This window comes from Pleurodeles waltl, chromosome 6, assembly GCF_031143425.1.
Source record: "Pleurodeles waltl isolate 20211129_DDA chromosome 6, aPleWal1.hap1.20221129, whole genome shotgun sequence".
Lineage (NCBI taxonomy): Eukaryota > Metazoa > Chordata > Amphibia > Caudata > Salamandridae > Pleurodeles > Pleurodeles waltl.
Window position 1 is genome coordinate 308,473,841 of NC_090445.1, and position 15,955 is coordinate 308,489,795.

The 15,955-nt window shown below is 46.3% G+C and overlaps 1 long non-coding RNA gene across 2 annotated transcripts in view; it reads left to right on the plus strand.

Annotated features, from left to right (window-relative positions):
- Nucleotides 1-15,955, plus strand: part of LOC138301920 (uncharacterized) — a 136,744-nt gene that overhangs the window by 41,036 nt on the left and 79,753 nt on the right. Inside the window, exon 2 of one of the 2 annotated variants that reach the window (XR_011205163.1) lies at nucleotides 1,709-1,753. The exons of the other annotated variant lie outside the window; for it this stretch is intronic. This is a non-coding gene — a long non-coding RNA (uncharacterized lncRNA). The remainder of the gene's footprint in view (nucleotides 1-1,708; nucleotides 1,754-15,955) is intronic. 2 annotated transcript variants of the gene reach the window in all.

Consider the following 15,955-nt stretch of genomic DNA (forward strand, 5'->3'; position numbering starts at 1 on the left):
ACCACACAGCCTCTTTTTACTCATCCTTGCGTACATATTGCAACCCTACATACCTGCTTGCCTGACTTAGCTGCAACGCCACCTTTTCCATGAATATTCATTTGCTCATACTCTGCCGTCTGCCCACCTTATAGCCGAGATCTCCCCTTTCCTCTATTGTATTGATGCAGCATCCCATAGCCATTTCAACCTGGGGCATACCAGAGACACTAAAAACTCCAGGACTTGTTGCAGTCACTGCTGTTATTGTATTCTAAAATCCGGGACTCATTGAAAATGTATGTAATATTTTGCCTCACCGGCCTCTGATACCTTACTGATACATGTGACTGAATGTTATTTGCATTCTACAATGTAATAAACATATTTTAAAACAGTACAAGCTTCTAAATGTCAGGCTAAATAAACAATATCAGTTCAAAAATTTGAAAGTAATGCAAGACTTGGCCATTTAAAATTGTTTTGAGATGAAACTTTGTATATATAGTGTTGATTATTTGTTGAAGTGGGTGGTAGTCCTCTGTAGAAAGTTTATATCCTGACTTAGGGCCCCATTATGAGTTTTGCAGTTGGAAAACTCCACCCGCCAACTCCCGACAGGTTGGCTGCCGGAGCTATTATGGGTTTCCTGCTAAGTTGGCGGACGGAAACCTAAGTTTCCGCTAACTGGCCTAGCGGGAAACAGACTACAGCATTATCTCTGGCTCATAATGTAGCTGGCAGCAATGCTGTCATCTGCTGGGTGCACTAGCACTAGCACCCTCGCAATGCAAAGCAGACAGTGAACATTGCAAGGGTATTGGCCAGGGGAGCCCCTGCACTGCCAATGCCAAGCATGGGACATCCACACCGGGCAAGTTGACGGCCACATATATTGGGCACTGAATGTCAGTACCCCAGTGTGCAAAGTCATTGAACAGCACTTAGTCCAGCAAAAAGTGTGGACTACATGTGAGGGTGATCCTGCAAAAAAAAAAGAACTTTTTCCTCAGACAAGCCCACCTTAGCTAAAAGCAAAGAGCAACAGCCATAGCCTTGGTAGTGCTGTTTGAATTTTCAGGAGGGAGGTGGAGTGAGGTGAAAAGCCAATGGCAATTGCAGTGTGTGTTTTAGCCTCACATTCTTCTGCCAGGACCAAACCCTGAGGTACATTGATCTGCCTCAACAGTTTCAGGCCCTAGTGAGCAGTCATTAAACCAGCGCTAAGTCCAGGAAAATGTACGGGGTAAACAAGGAGGTGATCCTACAGAAAGGGCACTAACAGCAAAACACCCGACACATGTTTTGTACTCAATGGTCTTTACCAGCGCTAATATTGGGGAAACAGGAAATGCCTGTTGTGCTGCAAAACAATTTTGGTTGAACGCCAGAAGCTGGTTCTCTACAACATTCGAGCTCTGAAACCACCTGAGGAATAAATATAACTCTAGGACCCTTAAAGGTGACTACCTCAATTTTCTGTACTGCAAATGCTTCAGTGTTCATACTACTATGATTTTACTACTATACCTAAAAAAAAGGTCTTAGGTTAACCAGAAATGGATTTAAATCATTCCTTCAATGTATCGCAAAACAAATATCCATAAGTGTAGGGATTTGACTAATATCTCATGGAACACCAGAAGAGCATTAGAAATAATAGTCTTTAGATTCCTCTCACTGTGTCACAGTAAAAAGAGAAACAAATATGAGTCTTCTTCTTTTGCAGGGTAAACAGCCATCACAAGAGGTCATGGAGTCACAGTACTGGGTGGTAAGTTTATATCCAACAATGTATGGTAATCATGCACCTTACCAACTTAGAATGGTCAGCTTGAGGGAAGCCCTCTTGTACCTTTTTTCGGTATGGAACACCAGGAAGACAGCAGCAACAGTCAATCAGCAAGGCAAAAATCACCAAATACAAGGAGATTTACTGCAGAAGAGAGTTGGAAGAGAGTTGGAAGCAAAAAATGACCTCAGTGATGCAATAAATAACACTACCTTTTAGATAACAATTTACAGGCAAAGAGGAATCTTGGGCACTATTATATTGCTGCACATGAGAATCTCATCTGTGACTATCACGGACTTCCTGAAGGTGGTCCATTGCAGGTACACTTGACCACGTCCACACCTCTACCGTCTTCTTGCCCTCACTTCCTGGTTTGGCTGACCCAGGCAACCAGGGCATAGACACCTAGTAGCAGCCTTGACAGTCAATATGTTTAGAGTCTGTGTGCAATACAAGAGGTGTTCTCCAATCTAGTATGTCTAAAAACTCTACCTATGTATTAGGAAGTACTGTTATCTTGATAAGCTGAAAATGTGTGAATAGAAAATAGGCAGATGTACATTGGAGTACTGACCATGCTAAGCCAAGAAGTATGTAGATGCACTGTGGTCCACCAGCGCCCTGTGAAGATTGGTCACCATAAACCATACTCTTAATACATAGGTGGCCAGGCGGAGGGTGCTGGACAGACCTGTGCACAGCCAGACTGTGCGTGGCCAAGGGATTGCTTACTCATGCTTGTGAAAGGGTGTCAGGGGCAGTGCCTGGCCAACCCCATGTCGAAAACAGCCAAAGACCATACCCAGCGGTGGTTAGCCATAGGGGTTTGACTGCAGAGAGGAAGTTGGGTGACCCCAGAAATTAAATGGAAAAATGGTTAAAGTGACCCTATAGCTCGTTAGCAGAGGAATACCTTGCATAGGGGGTCATTATGATCCCCTGCGGTTCAGCCAGCCATGCCGGCGGTGGGTAAAAAGACCACCACTGGCATGGCGGGCTGAGTCGCCATATAATGTACACATGGCGGCCCGCCATAGGCGGCCCTCCTCCACCGCCAGGCTGCCCCTGGCAGGTGGCCCTCCTCCACCGCTGCTGCCCCTAGGATAATGGTCCCTACAGCCACCAGCCTTTCCCTGGCGGGTTCCCCCGCCAGGCAAAGGTTGGCGGAAGGGATGCTCCAGTGCCCCCCCTGGGGGCCCCATTGCGCAGGTCACTGCCCAATTTACAGGCAGTGATCTGCTCAACGGGTGCAGCCGCTGCGATGTCTGGCCGATGCACTCTACTGGGCCGGCCCAGCAGAATGTTCATTATGCGCCCGGCCGGGTCCCGGGGGGCTGGCGGTCAGTGAAATGACTGCCAGCATGAACACAGCGGTAAACACCGCAGTGTTCATAATGACCCCATAATTAAAAAAAAAAAACACTGGAATAAAACAAAGGTTTAAGTGACATTATTCTTAGGGAAAGTAATCATATCTTACTTTAGGTTAAGTTAGTTAGGTAAGGTACTAGGAGTTTAGCGTACATTAAAAGAAAGCCCTAGAGATTCAATGAAAAAAATCAAAGGTTTATGTGACGTTTAGTTTAGTAACACTTCCCTACCCCCATTTCTGTTGATGTTGATGTCAGCTAATCAGATAGCTCCGAACACATATATATTTTATGAATATGATTTATGACATATATATTTTATATATAAAACATGAATTGTGAATTTATAAATCAAAGTATATGGCTTTTACTTCTTCAGTAGTGCCACCTCTGTGACCAAATCAAAGACGGCGTCATTTACTCGAAATGCACTTGCCTAGACTAGGCTAGATCCTGTGCTTCAAGAAAGATTCTAAGGCCTTGGAGTTGGTGCTCTTTAAACATTTATTTCACCACACTGCAACACTCAGGCATTTCGATTACAGCTGTAGCCTTGTATCCACCGCGAGAAGCCATTTTGTGTGCCCATTTATACTGCAGCCCCGTGTTCAACTGATTTACAAGAAATACATATTAAAAAAGGCCTGACTTAAGTCTTGATCCCAATTCTTCATTGTACTCATTCATATTCACCCATTGTGTTGTAGGTTGCCCATTAAAACAATATCTTGAATTAAAGATGTTTCATTTCCTTACCTCTATTATTGCTGACAGATGTTTACTTTTCAAATGCATTTATGACATCATTGTTATTCTTCACCTATTTATGGGAACTATGTTATTTCAATACTGTAACAAACATTTGTATATCAATCCTTTCATTTGTTATTGGTTTTGCCCTAGTGGACCCACTCCATTTGGGCTATACATCCATACATTCAGTTGGTATTCAGGATACGAACACCCACAATACTATTATCAGTCTCCTGTATTCCTAATTAGTCATGCCCCAGTGGACTTCACAATCTGAATTACAATAATGCAAGAGTCTTATGTATATATCCCTTCTTTGAAGAGGGCTTATTCAATGTCCTATACTGTCTGTCTTGGTGTAATGAAGCATAATTTGAGTGGTGCTTTTTTGATCAGTCAATGGAATAATGGGATGATTAAAGGCTTCTCTGTATATTTGTATTTTTATTATGTTTTTGGAAGTGAGCAAATAGCATGTTAGCCTCTTTTAATTAGTAAATGAACTGTCATTTACAGAATTTTAATATACCTGCATTTTGAGTACGTGGCTGTGTTTGGTACTCGCATGCCACTTCAGTTGTTGCTCTGTTTTCGCTATACCAAAAGATATGCTGACAAGCTCTAAAAATATGTCTTTATCAAACACCAGTTGATCATGTTAGTGAGTCTGGAATATTACTTGGAGATTGTTTCTAAAGAAGACAGTGTCTTTGTTAAATAAACATTAGTGCAGAGCTACTAAAAAAAATTGAGGTTTGTTTTTAAAGCCTAAGGTTTTTGACCTTTAATGAATTCTAATTTAAATGTCTAACTTTTGATTCTATTGGAAGAGAAAGTGTGCAGTAAGGAAGCTGGATACCGTGCAATTAATGTAGGGGTGTGCACAACGCGCTGCATTGTAATGACATGAAATTACTGCAAAATTATTTGAAATTATGCACAATTACGCAAAATGGAATTTACACTCAAAAAATTACTGAATCGTCTGTGATGCTGGAATGACTAAAAAAATCAGACTCCTGGGACTCCGATTTAATGTATCCCTCAAAAAAATGGAGAAAGATTGAGAGAGCTCCTCCCTGGCCTCACGGTCCTCACTTTTTTTGCCATCTCTTGAACTGAAATGAGCACACAGGAACCAGAATTACAATAAGGCTTTTAAGTATAGGGGAGACTGGTCATAGGCTGCTTTCTCTGCAATGACCAAACCTGACAGGTGCTATTGATGGCACATAAACATGGGCCATATGTGGGAAAACGGGGCTGATTGCCTCACTTTTTGCTTCCCTTTTTTACTCATGCTAGTGCTTTTCTGACTCTGATGCTGCCCTGGGCACTGCTAAACAGTCCCAGGGCCTGTGCACTGAATAAAATGGTATATGTAAATTAGGCTAATTATAATTGACTGTACCAAGCTACCTATATATATACCCTAGTATATGGTAGGACATGTAGGTGTTGGGGCCCCAGCATAGATAGTACACCCTTAGGTAAAATGCTGTGGTGCTCAGTGTCATTTTAAAGTCAGACGTGCCTTGCTGGCTGCTTTTAAGTTAAAGTTAACCCTTAATTTGACTTTGGAATTAACATACTGCCAAAGTCCTAAGCTACCTTATTTTTACATATAAGTCATCCCTAAGGTATTCCATAAGCACCCCCAGGGTGTAACTATTTTTACAAAAGATGTTTTATAAGCTCTGGTGAGGGAAAAATATCCAATGATTTTTTCCTCATTGTAGTGTATGGGCTCAATACTATAACATGGAGAGACTTTATTTAAAAATAATAAAGTCTTACTCTCCATGGGAAGGAGCTAAATATAGTGAGTTTCGTATCAAATTAAAAGTTAAAATAAATCCAACAACTTGTTGAATTTATTAAAACTTGAGCAGGAAAATAGTTTTAGAACTCTTGCTAAAGTTACCAACTTCAGCTTGCAGTGCCCTTCTATGATTTGTCAGCCTCTGGCACCCTGAGCCAGGCTTCCTTGATGAGGTGTGAAGTAGCCTGGGCTGAAACAAATGAAGTACCTGGTGGCAGGAGATCTGCCTCGGCAGATGGTAGAACAGGATAGGGGAGAGCAGCCAAACTGGACATCAAAGAAGGGAATTACATTTGGGACAGCAACTGGACCTTCCACATTCCCTGCAGCTCCAGACAACCAGATGCCCCCTGATTAGATTACGAGAGGGCTGGAAAGGGGTGTGTTAAGGTGACCCCCTGATCTGCTTTAGGCCAGGAGTACACTTTGGGTCCACCAGCCTGCCTCTGTGCCTCTGACCCCGTCATTTGCTGCTGAAAGGAAGTTCGAGTCCCTCCACCACCCGTAAGCACCTGCCTGTGCCTCATCCCTGGTGCCTAGTGGTAGGCATATCTAGTGTGCTTTATACTTTGTATTTCGTTTTTTGTCATTTGTATTTCATTTCATGCACTGTTTTTGACTTTACCTGTGCCCTTTTTCTGCTCTGCTTTGTTTTACCCACTGTGTTTTTGCTCGTTTTCATATCCGTCTCTTGCCGGTTCTCCAGACCCTGCCGCTGCGTCCCCTGCGGCCCGCCCCCCTCGTGCCCCCATTGGACTCTCCCCTCCTGCCTCCCAGCTGCTCCTCCCTCCCACCTCCCCTTCTTAATATGGCGGCCGCTGCACAGAGACACAGCGGATGCGCCACTAGCGCACCGGCAGCGCGCCAGATGCAAGCCCGTCTGCGCCCATCCGCGCCTGAACCGCGCCCATCCCCCTGGTCCACTTTTCTCTGACCCCCGAAGCACCACTACTCCTCCACAGAACTCCATGCCCTCACCCCAGGCCAGCACCCCGCCTGCGCCCAGGCCAACCCCAAACACACATACGGACCATTCACATGCCACTCATGCCATTTTTCCTGCACTAACACTAATACCAGAAACACCAACAAGCACCGCAATAACACCAAACCCTGCAATCACCTCAACTGCATCCTCCTTAACACCCGTTCCTTCCACAAGCACGCCATTGCGCTTTGGGACCTGCTCACAACAAACTCTCCTGACATCGCCTTCCTCACTGAAACGGATGAACCCCTCATCAGAACCCGACATCGCCATAGCCATCCCAGAAGGTTACAAAATCACCCGTAGAGACTGCATAAACAAACCAGGAGGATTTATAGCCATAATACACAAAAACAACATTTCTACCAACACCAACGATACCCTAGGCAACGCAGAACACCTACACTTTCAAATACACATCAACGCCAATACCACCCTTAGAAGAACCCTCATTTACAGACCACCAGGACCCCGCCCCCCATTCTACGACTCCATCGCATACACCATCATCTCCCATGCCCTCACCTCCACAGACTACATACTCCTTGGTGACCTCAACTTTCACCTGGAAAGCAGTCACGCTAAATATAATGAGTTTCATATCAAATTAAAAGTTATAATAAATCCAACAACTTGTTGAATTTATTAAAACTTGAGCAGGAAAATAGTTTTAGAACTCTTGCTAAAAGTTACCAACTTCAGCTTGCAGTGCCCATCTCTGATTTGTCAGCCTCTGGCACCCTGAGCCAGGCTTCCTTGATGAGGTGTGAAGTGGCCTGGGCTGAAACAAATGAAGCACCTGGTGGCAGGAGATCTGCCTCGGCTGATGGTAGAACAGGATAGGGGAGAGCAGCCAAACTGGACATCAAAGAAGGGAATGACATTTGGGACAGCAACTGGACCTCCCACATTCCCTGCAGCCCCAGACACACACATTCACACATTCACATTCACACACAACACCCACCACCCCCTCCCCTGTCGGAGACCTGACTTACCTGCATCCAGGGGATCTTCTGGCAGGGGATGGGACTGGGCGCTGCTACTGTCAGCAGCGCCTGCCAGCAGAACACCGCCAGGCTGTATTATTTTTCATAATACGGCTAGCAGCAGCAGTGCCACCTTAAAACCGTCCGTCAGCATGGACACAGCCAGATTTCTGCTCTTATTGTGGCAGGAATTCAGCTGTGGTCATATTATGGTGGACAGATGTTAGCCGCGGCAACGGTCTTTTGGCTGCTGTCGCTGCGGCGGTAGGTGGCACTTACTGGCAATGTTATAATTAGGGCCTATATATTTTGTCCTAACATTTCATCCAGGAGCTAAAAGTTGTAAAGCTGATGCCTTATGCTGGACCGATAACTCTGAAGAAACTCACTCAGCAAAACCTGGAACAGCCAAAGCTCTTTTACAACCCACTAATTTTGTTACTTATGCATGTGCTTCCTTATTCACCGGGGATTCCAAGCTGAGACAGACTGTACATCAGGTTGACGTTCCTATTTGGCTGGCTGACTGGATCAGGGTCTTTCCTTTATAACCAGGCTCTTTATCTACCATCAGAGGAACTAAAACTGCAAAGTGCTCTGAAACTTTCCCTTCAAAAACCCTGTCTCAGTTCACACACAAATATCTTCACACTAGCCTGTAGTGCTGTCAAACAGACTGGGGCCAGGGCAGGTAGACAAGAAATTCAAGACTCTTCTGTAGGAGAAAAACTCCAGAAGTTTCTTCTACTTCAAAAATGGCATCAGGTATAAAATTAGAACCCTCAGGCCAACTCTTCAGTTCAATTCTGCACCTGCTAAAGGAATATCAGCGGAATTCTCTGCTGCCTGCTGTGTGCTCGGAGGACTCTCCTGCAGCCCTGCTTCCTGAAGCCTACCTTGAGCCCTCAGAGTACTGTCCTGCTTCTGGAGACCTGCTTTCCTGCTCGAACACTAGACTTCCAGAGTGACTTCAAGGAGGGGATAGATGGCTGACCTCCTGATCAGAGCCTCACTAAAAGAAAACGCTCCAACCATCTTGAACCCGTACCTGGACCCAGTCTGAGTGTGTCCTGACCCTCCAAATGGTGCCCCTCCAGTCCTCCACCCAAGGAAATGGTGGTGAAGGTGCCAAGCTAACTCAAATCTTACACTTGTAAATGTTATTCTGAAAAGTGCTCTGAGAAAATGAGAGTAGACCGGGACATACTGGCTCACTGATGTGCCCAGAGTGCATTTCCCGTCGGCCTAACTTCGCAGTAGCTCCCACTAACTTCTTCTCTGCATCAACCAATCCTGTGTAGCCGCTCCTTGCAAAAGGGGTTTCTGGCCTTGTGGAACCCTTGTCAGCATTGGCCTGCAGTTTCGTCCTACTGGAGATCTGTAACTTTCAAACAATAGACTAAGGTCCTGATTTAATTATTGGGGGTAAGGATACTCTGTTGCAAATGATTATGACAGGATAGTAGGCAAGGTACTAAGAAGCAGAGCCATGAGGAATAATCACCATCATGTCCTTTATGTTGTATATTCCTCTGCCTTGGTCCGTCAGCTGCTGGAGCGCAATGGGACATTATAATCTTCTATAGTGATGCAAATTTTCAGCTGAGATGAGCATTTGTCACAATTGTTGTCCTGGGTATCTTTCATATTCCTGCTCAATTTATGTTAATTTCCTGAAGGGTTCATCATGCTGCCTGACATTGTGGTCATTAGATCTATCATCACGATGAGAAGGGTGATGTCTCTCTTGAAGAGTGGTGCCATTTCAATGCTTGAATATTCTAAAAAATTAAGTATAGTAATTCTGCAGTCTTGTGATAGTCTCTTGATTTGCCATCCATCATATCCAAATGCTTGTCACTTCTAACAGTCTACATTTATTGACCCATTACTGGAGCTGTGGTTTCACGACAAAAATCAATTGTAGGGAACCAGAGATATGAAGTTTTAACAATTAAGTGTTTTCTAGCACCTGGAAACAAAAAGCTCCCCTAAGGACATTTGATTGCACTTCGACCAGGGCAAAGTCAAAAGTTTAGGCCAATCACAATGGAGCCCTGCTCGGCTACACTGAGTGGGAGGCCTTGGTTAACGTTTTTCCTTCACACTTAGTCATTTTCTTAAAGATTTTTCCTCGACCTGGACAAAGTCACAAGATGCAGCCATTCTCTCTGGAGACCCCTAAAAATACAAGTTGCGGAATGCCTCAGTTAAGTTTTCTATGTTTGGACTGAGAATTTTTTTCAGGACAGAAATCTTCATCCAGGACCAAGTGGAAAGTTACGACCTCACTGGAGCCATCCTCGGGTATACTCCGCAGGAAGCCTCGGTTAAACTTTTACCTTCTAACATAGAAAGCTTTTATGGAGCTTTTCTTCCCCGGCGTCAGGCGATTCTCCTCAGTAAGCCGATTTTGATGCAAAGTCATTGGATTGCCTTTCTACTGTGTGTAGACTCTCATTATTCTAATGAGACTGGATTTGAGCAGCAGAATCTCCTGCAGTGTGGGAGACTGAGTGTAACCCACTACAAGTGATACCTGTCACCCCAATCCGTGTTTTTCTCTGGCTAACTAGCAGTGCCTCATCTCTACCCAAGAGCAGGGATGATTGGGCAGCCGAGCGCATGACACAATTGACTCCTCAGGGAAATCATGGTCACTCAGATCTCATCCGTTTCTCTCAGTTACATTAGTCTCACATATACAAAGACAAACAGAGGCAGTATATGTTTCAATAAGGTTTTAATGAAGCAACTGCATCTTAGATATTAAAGCATGTACTGCAATAACCAGGACGATAGAGCAGGACAGGATTAAAATTGTGACAAGGAGAGTAAAGTATAGAAATAATACTACCATATTGTCACTAGAGTCAATGGACTAATTCCTACCTATGCTATTAGAGCACAGCATGTTAAGCTCTAGTTCTGCTCTTTGGGGTCCCCTGGGGAGACATCATCCACCATACCTGAGCAAAGGCCTGAAGTCTGCATAAGCAGCTGTAGCAAAGCATTCAGCTATCAGCAGACAGTCATCATCATCTGGCTGGAATCTCCCTCTAACATGTATGGGACAGAGAAGTGTTTTTATAATAAAACAACTAATGTTCTGAGAAAATGTCCCTACATAAACATGTCACTTGTCACTGGTCAGCTGAGCTATTTGTGCAGGACTTGGTACAGGGGACCATGATCAGCTCCTTTCTACCTGTAACATACAGTGAATCCCTTCCTGGAGTTGTAGAAGTAAGACAAAGTCCTTTTCTTGATGAAGCCCACAGTGTGCAGCTGGTGCAGTCCTTCTGAGTGAAGTGTTCAGGGGTCCAGCTGGGCAGTCATTCTTCTTGTTTCTTTCCAGCAGAGATCTGAAGTGTGGGGGAGTTCTGCCATATTTATCTTTGCTCCTGGGGTGGCAAGCATGGGTGTTCCTCGGTCTAATCACGTGGAGGCCACCACCTTCTTGAGTTACCACTTCCTAGGAAGTGTGGCAAAAATCAATCCTAGGGAGCAATATTCTTCCAAAATCCAAGATGGCAAAAATTATATTTTAGAGTTTAGATCTGGCTAAGCCTACCCACTGGTGAGGCTAAGTTCAATCAATCAATCAACCAAATAATTTCTTAAGCGCACTACTCACCCAGTAGGGTCTCAAGGCGCTGGGAGGGGGGTTGCCGGTTACTGCTCAAAAATACATGTTTTTAGGTGCTTTTTGAAGGTTAGGAGGTCCTGGGTCTTGCGTTCGTTGGTGGGGGGAAGTTCCAGGTCTTGGCGGCGAGGTGGGAGAAGGATTTGCCACCAGAGGTGGTGCGTTGGATGCGGGGGACTGTAGCGAGGGCAAGGTCGGCGGAGCGGAGCTGTCGAGTTGGTATGTGGAAGTTTACTCGTTCGTTGAGGTAGGCTGGTCCAGTGTCGTGGAGGACTTTGTGAGCGTGGACGAGGACTTTGATAGTGATCCTTTTGTTGATGGGCAGACAGTGTAGGGATCTGAGGTGGGTGGTTATTTGTTCATGGCAAGGGAGGTTGGGGAGACGTGCGGCTGCATTTTGGATTTGCTGGAGTTTTCTTTGAAGCTTGACTGTGGTCCCTTTGTAGAGGGCATTGCCGTAGTCCAGTCTGCTGCTAATGAGGGCGTGGATGACTGTTCTCCTTGTTTCTAAAGGAATCCATTTGAAAGTCTTGCGTAGCATGCAAAGGGTGTTGAAGCAGGAGATTGATATGGCGTTGATTTGCTGGGTCATGGAGAAAGATGAGTCTAGATCGATGCCAAGGTTATGGGTTGTGGGTGTTGGGGGTGGTCCAAGGGTGGTGGGCCACCAGGAGTCATTCCATGTTGTCTTGTTGGGGCCGAAGATGTTGATCTCTGTTTTTTTTTTTTTTTTAATTTGAAGTGGCTTGCGGTCATCCATTTGGCGATGTCAAGGAGTCCGGCATGCAGGTTAATCTTGGTGGTGGCTGGGTTCCTGGGGAGAGAGATGATGAGCTGGGTGTTGTCTGCGCATGAGATGATGCTGATGCCATGGGGGCGGAGGATGTTGGCGAGAGGAGCCATGTAGATGTTGAAGAGGGTGGGGTTGAGGGAGGATACTTGGGGACCCCACAGATGATCTTGCTGGCTGTAGACCGGAAAGGAGGGAGGCAAACTCTTTGGGTTCTTTCAGCGAGGAAGGAGGTGAGCCAATCCAGGGCCTTGTGGCGAATTCTGGCGTCAAAAAGGCGTGCGCGGAGGCTTTGGTGGCATACAGTGTCAAAAGCTGCAGACAGGTCTAGGAGAATGAGGGCGACAGTCTCGCCCTTGTCCACTTTGGTCCTGATGTCGTCTGTGCAGGTGATGGGGGCGGTCTCAGTGCTGTGGTTCTTGCGGAATCCAGACTGGGAGTCATCGAGTATGTTGTTTTCTTCTAAGAAGCGAGACAGTTGAGCGTTTACTTTCTTCTCAGTGACCTTTGCGGGGAAGGGGAGAAGAGAAATGGGATGGTAGTTTGTGAGGTTTTCTGGGTCTGCTTTGGGTTTTTTGAGAAGAGCGTTGACTTCGGTGTGCTTCCAAACATCTGGGAAGTTTGCGGTGTCGAAGGAACTGTTGATGACGGCATGGAGCTGGGGAGCGATGATTTGGCTGCACTTGTTGAAAATGTGGTGGGTGCAAGGGTCTGTTGGGGAGCCTGAGTGGATGGAGTTCATAGTTTTGCCGATTTCTTAGTCGTTGGTGGGGGTCCAGGTGTTTAGTTGGTTGGTGCGGGATGGTGTTGTGGTGTTGGTTGTGTCGGTGGTGGTGCTGGTGGGTGCTGATGCTGTGAAGCCGTTGTGTATGTCTGCGATTTTGCGGTCAAAGTAGTTGGAGAGGGAGTTGCAGAGGTCTTAGGAGTGTGGAGGGTCGATGGTGCTGGATTTGGGTTTGGTGAGTTGTTTGACGATGGCAAAGAGTTCCTTGGTGTTGTGTGTGTTGTTGTCTATGCGTTCTTTGTAGAAGGACCGTTTGGTGGTCCGGATGAGTTGGTGATGTTTGCGCATGGCTGTTTTGAGGAGGCAGAAGTTGCTCATTGAGGGTTCTTGGCGCCTGGTTTCTCAATTTTTCGCCATTCTCGTTTGGAAGCCTGGAATTCTGTGGTAAACCAGGGGGAGGTCTTGATGGTGCGGGTTTTGTTCTTTGTTTTCAAAGGGGCAAGGGACTCTGTGCAGGTTGCTAGCCATTGTGTTAGGTTGTGGGTGTCGGTGTTAGGGTCGTTAGTGATGGGAGGTGGAGCTTGTGTGAGGTTGGTGATTATGTGTTCTTTGGAGATCTTGTTCCACTTGCGGTAGGGTGTAGTGTGTTGTTGGTGGTGGGTGTGGGGTTTCATGAAGGAGAGAGGGACACAGTGGTGGTCAGTCCAGTGGAGTTTGGTGGTGTGAGTGAAGGTGATGTGGCTGCTGGAGTTAAAGATGGTGTCTAGCGTGTGTCCCGCTAAGTGAGTGGGTGAGGTGACCAGTTGCTTGAGGCTGAGGTTTGTGAGGTTGTCCAGCAGGGCAGTGGAGTTGCAGTCGTGGGTGCTTTCCCGGTGAAAGTTGAGGTCACCAAGGAGTATGTAGTCTGTGGAAGTGAGGGCATGGGAGCTGATGGTGTATGCGATGGAGTCGTAGAATGGGGGGCGGGGTCCTGGTGGTCTGTAAATGAGGGTTCTTCTAAGGGTGGTATTGGCGTTGATGTGTATTTGAAAGTGTAGGTGTTCTGCGTTGCCTAGGGTATCGTTGGTGTTGGTAGAAATGTTGTTTTTATGTATTATGGCGATACCTCCTCCTGGTTTGTTTATGCAGTCTCTACGGGTGATTTTGTAACCTTCTGGGATGGCTATTGCGATGTCGGGTTCTGAGGAGGGGTTCATCCATTTCAGTGAGGAAGGCGATGTCAGGAGAGTTTGTTGTGAGCAGGTCCCAAAGCGCAATGGCGTGCTTGTGGAAGGAACGGGTGTTAAGGAGGATGCAGTTGAGGTGATTGCAAGGTTTGGTGTTATTGCGGTGCTTGTTGATGTTGCTGGTATTAGTGTTAGTGCAGGAAAAATTGCATGAGTGGCATGTGAATGGTCTGTATGTGTGTTTGGGGTTGGCCTGGGCGCAGGCAGGGTGCTGGCCTGGGTTGAGGGCATGGAGTTCTGTGGAGGAGTAGTGGTGCTTCGGGGGTCAGAGAAAAGTGGACCAGGGGGATGGGCGTGGTTCAGGCGCGGATGGGCGCAGACGGGCTTGCATCTGGCGCGCTGTCGGTGCGCTAGTGGCACATCCGCTGTGTCTCCGTGCAGCGGCCGCCATTAAGAAGGGGAGGTGGGAGGGAGGAGCAGCAGGGAGGCAGGAGGGGAGAGTCCAATGGGGGCACGTGGGGGGGGGGGGGGCGCAGGGGACACAAAGGCAGGGCCTGGAGAACCGGCAAGAGACGGATATGAAAACGAGCAAAAACACAGTGGGTAAAACAAAGCAGAGCAGAAAAAGGGCACAGGTAAAGTCAAAAACAGTGCATGAAATGAAATACAAATTACAAAAAACGAAATACAAAATATAAAGCACACTAGATAAGCCTACCACTAAGCACCAGGGATGAGGCACAGGTGGGTGCCTCTGGGTGGTGGAGGGCCTCGAACTTCCTTTCAGCAGCAAACGGCAGGCTCAGGGGCACGGAGGCAGGCTGGTGGAGCCAAAGTGTACTCCTGGCCTAAAGCGATATGATGGATGGCAAATCAAGAGACTATCACAAGACTGCAGAATTACTATACTTAATTTTTTAGAATATTCAAGCATTGAAATGGCACCACTCTTCAAGAGAGACATCACCCTTCTCATCGTGATGATAGATCTAATGACCACAATGTCAGGCAGCATGATGAACCCTTCAGGAAATTAACATAAATTGAGCAGGAATATGAAAGATACCCAGGACAACAATTGTGACAAATGCTCATCTCAGCTGAAAATTTGCATCACTATAGAAGATTATAATGTCCCATTGCGCTCCAGCAGCTGACGGACCAAGGCAGAGGAATATACAACATAAAGGACATGATGGTGATTATTCCTCATGGCTCTGCTTCTTAGTACCTTGCCTACTATCCTGTCATAATCATTTGCAACAGAGTATCCTTACCCCCAATAATTAAATCAGGACCTTAGTCTATTGTTTGAAAGTTACAGATCTCCAGTAGGACGAAACTGCAGGCCAATGCTGACAAGGGTTCCACAAGGCCAGAAACCCCTTTTGCAAGGAGCGGCTACACAGGATTGGTTGATGCAGAGAAGAAGTTAGTGGGAGCTACTGCGAAGTTAGGCCGACGGGAAATGCACTCTGGGCACATCAGTGAGCCAGTATGTCCCGGTCTACTCTCATTTTCTCAGAGCACTTTTCAGAATAACATTTACAAGTGTAAGATTTGAGTTAGCTTGGCACCTTCACCACCATTTCCTTGGGTGGAGGACTGGAGGGGCACCATTTGGAGGGTCAGGACACACTCAGACTGGGTCCAGGTACGGGTTCAAGATGGTTGGAGCGTTTTCTTTTAGTGAGGCTCTGATCAGGAGGTCAGCCATCTATCCCCTCCTTGAAGTCACTCTGGAAGTCTAGTGTTCGAGCAGGAAAGCAGGTCTCCAGAAGCAGGACAGTACTCTGAGGGCTCAAGGTAGGCTTCAGGAAGCAGGGCTGCAGGAGAGTCCTCCGAGCACACAGCAGGCAGCAGAGAATTCCGCTGATATTCCTTTAGCAGGTGCAGAATTGAACTGAAGAGTTGGCCTGAGGGTTCTAATTTT